Source organism: Carlito syrichta, unplaced genomic scaffold (genome assembly GCF_000164805.1).
Source record: "Carlito syrichta isolate Samal-C Ts95f unplaced genomic scaffold, Tarsius_syrichta-2.0.1 Scaffold303552, whole genome shotgun sequence".
NCBI classification, from domain to species: domain Eukaryota; kingdom Metazoa; phylum Chordata; class Mammalia; order Primates; family Tarsiidae; genus Carlito; species Carlito syrichta.
The window spans coordinates 295,820-299,575 of record NW_007247648.1 but is presented as its reverse complement, the minus strand read 5'-3'; positions in this window follow the sequence as shown (position 1 = coordinate 299,575).

Sequence of the window (3,756 nt, the reverse complement as noted above, 5' to 3'; positions counted from 1 at the left end):
TGGGCAAAATACTTCAGTAGACACATTACCAATGAAAATATAAAGATGAAAAATAAACTCATGAAGATGTTCAACATCATTAGATATTAGGGCAATATAAATGAAAGCTATAATTAAATACCATCACAAACCTATTGGAATGGCTCAAATAATAAATATTGACAATATGAATGGCTGACAAGAATGCAGAACAACTGACATTCTTATACATTGCTGGTGGGAAAGCAAACTAGCACAGCTACTCTGGAAAACAGTTTGGCAATTTCCTATAAAGTTAAACATATACTTACTATATGACTTAGCACCCTTTCCTAGAGAGATAAAAATGTATGTTCAAGCAAAAGCCTGCACATGAATGTTTATAGCAGATCTATTTACAGTCACCAATACCTGGAAACAGCTCAAATGTTACTTAATGGGTGAGTGATTACTTAAATTTTAGTACTTTCACACAAGGGAATATCTTGCAGCTATAAAAAGGGGAGACCTATTGATACACAAAACCACTTGGATGAATCTTAAAAGCAAGTTGAGTGAAAGAAGCAAATCTCAAAATGTGACTCCCTGTATGATTCCATTTACATGATATTCTTGGAAAGACTGTCGTAATAGATCAGTGGTTGCTAGGAAGGGGTTAAGGCAGGAGAGGCTGTCACTATGAAGGAATGGGGGGGTTATTGGGCGATGGAGCTGTTTTGTATTCTGATTGTGGTGGTGGGTACACAAATTTATACATGTGTTAAAATTCATAGTGTCATAAGCATCCAAAAGTCAATTTTAATTTAAAAAATAAAATAAAAAAATCAAGCTTGTGAATAAGCAGTGACAGAGTTCTCACAGTTCAACCAATAAACAATTTAGTGTTAATATGATAATTATTACCAGAATAAACAATCATATTAATTACTTTAATTTTAGTAGTAAGCAGTTTCCAAATTTATAAGTTGTAATTAACAATAACCAAGACTTTTGGGATTTTTAAACAAAGCTTAGAAAAATTCTGTATATAAAGAAAAAAGTAATTTGAGTCTGACCTGCTTGGGGTCACATGTTCAAGGAAATGCCCCTTTCAGAACTTGAACAGAGAGGTTTGTGATGCCAGCTTCCACTTTCTTTCCCAGCATCTTTAAACAGTCATTTGTTCCTACCCCCCAGTGGCACCAATGTCTCCCCAGTAGCCATGAGGGTCACACACCAGTTTCCTGGGCAGATGTGGAGACTAAGTTTTCCTAAACAGGCATTGCCCTCCACCCCCACCGCCGAGAAACTCAGTGCTTTCCTCTGTTTACGGCCCTGATTGAATGCATCCCTCTCAAAAACCCGGCAAACACACTTTTATGACAAAAATTGCTTGCTGCTCAGAGGAGAAAAAGAATCGCTTAGAGCTAATTTTAGAGCAAATTAATAATATCAACAATAATAATTACTAATATGCATTGCTATTTTTTTAAAGTCAAATTATATGTTGCTATAAACCAGACCTAAAATATGACTTTTTCTACTAGTGAAAATCTTAATTAAAATGATGCATTTTAATACACTTTTGCTACATGATGTAAATTATTTCTCAGTACCTCGATTTTTATATTCTTCCCTTTAATGTTCTTTGCTGTGCAGTGTTAAAGAGGAAGAAAACTGGTGATTAATAAAGGAGAGAACAGGTGGCTACACTGCTTCTAAAAGATCAGTAGTGTCATAATTTCTTAATTATTATTATACTCTGTAAGGGTTTTTAAATACATGATGATATATTTCCTCCTTCTACTAGTGGCACCCTATAGCTAGTGGCATTACATTTCATTTCAAATAATAATTAATGAGAAACAAGGTATCTCTATACATTTTATTCCTCCTGTTTTAGTCTCTTAAGTAACCATTCTGTCACATTTGTTATGCAAATGCTGCAGCGCTGCATGTAATTTCAGCAATATGGGAGACTGCCTCTCAGAATGCCTTGAAGTACTTTTTGGGAATTAACATTTTATTCCTGAAAGCAGAATTTTCCATACGCCTTTCAAAGACACAGATGAAAGCTGCATAATTGCTCTGTTTTCATCAAGGTGAACGAACCAATGAAACATTGAAAGTATCAGACAATGGAGGGGAAAAATAAGCTTGTCTTTCCTCTGACGTGCTGGTGTATGTGAAAGGGTGCTAAATGTACAATTAGATACAGAGTACCTGCCATCTCCTTAATAACCACCCACTTAGTCGGATAAGTGTCCTGCCTGTCCAGATAAGGCATGTGTTTGATTAAGGGAAATCATTCAGTGTAAATGCTGGCCTATGTAGCCAATCAAAGACAGAGTCAGCTTGTCTATTATGGCTCTGTCAATCTTGTCTGTTTGCTTATTAAAGTTTCTTTAGCAAACCTAGTGGCCTTCCTTTGGTATGCTAAGCAGGCCCAAACGCTGCTAACATTTTGGAGTGAAGTCACCCGCCTTTGAATGACTCTGGGAGAGTTTACAGGCTTTTCCCAATTTAGCAAAGCCGTTTTGTTCCAAAAGTTTGTTTGTAAGTCAGTTGTTTGGAACTTGAGAAGCATTTTCCCATGGAAACAATGTTACAAATGGTGGGAAGGTTCCCAGGCCTGCCCACAAAAGCCTATTTAACTGAGAATATGGCTGGACTATAGGGCCCATAGCACTAGAAGGCCAGCCACCATTAAGATTATTGTTTCTATGGGAAAATGTGCTCTTGGGGCTAATTGTGGATGCCAGCAGCAATTCCCCAGCCCTGTCTAGCCTTTGGCAGCTGGAGCCTGGACACCCCAGTCTCCTCTTTCCTTCAGGCTTATGAGGTGGAAAGGTGCAAAGTCCTGAGGAACTCGAAGAGGGGAAACTTGGGGGGTCCAGGGTCTTTGACAGAATACTTCTGGAGGGTTAAGGTAGCCAGGTTAGCAACTAAAAATATTGGGTGCTTAGTTAAAGTTGACTTTCAGAGAAACAGTGAATACTTTTTATAAAGGCCTCATGCAATAATTGGAACTTTACCCTTTAAAAAGTATTTGTTGTTTATCTGAAATTCCAATTTAATCGGAGTCTGTATTTTTCTGACAACCCTAGGTAGGGATCACAGACTTGGTAGTTTGCCATGGTTCCAAGGACTCTGGAGCAGAAAAGCAGGGTTTTAAGAAGGAAGAATGTAATCATCATGAGTCAGGGTGGGTTTCTTCAGGGAAGCTGCAGAATGCTGCTGTTTCATAAAAAGGAACAATTCAGATAACTGAAGTTTATAGTCTTCAACTCAAGAATGCTTTTGATTTGAGCTCTTTTGGTTAGAAATCTTTCTAAACCATTGTACTTGCTTCTTTGCCTTTTTAAAAGAGTGAACATGAGTTCATTTTCATGATTTAAGAGTAACATTTTGGCTACAGAAGACTTTTGACTTGCTTCCAATATCTTGTCCTCCAGCTGGCGCACTCTGGGGGATGCCAGCTGCCATGTTGTAAACTTCCCTACGGAGAGACGCATATGACAAAGAACCAAGGGAGGTTTCTGGTCAACATCTTGCAAGGAATTGAATCCTGTCAATAACCTCTTGAGTAAACTTGGAAATGGATCCACCCCACTGAGGCTGAACTGCAGCAGCAGTGACATCTTGATTGCAGCCTTGTGAGAGACTGAGCTAGGAGATCACTGTGCTCAAATTCCTGACCCACAGAAAATTTGAGGTGATGAAGGCATGCTGTTTGAAAGCACTGACATTTGGAGTTATTTGTTATACAGCAATAAAATAATATATCTTCATATACTT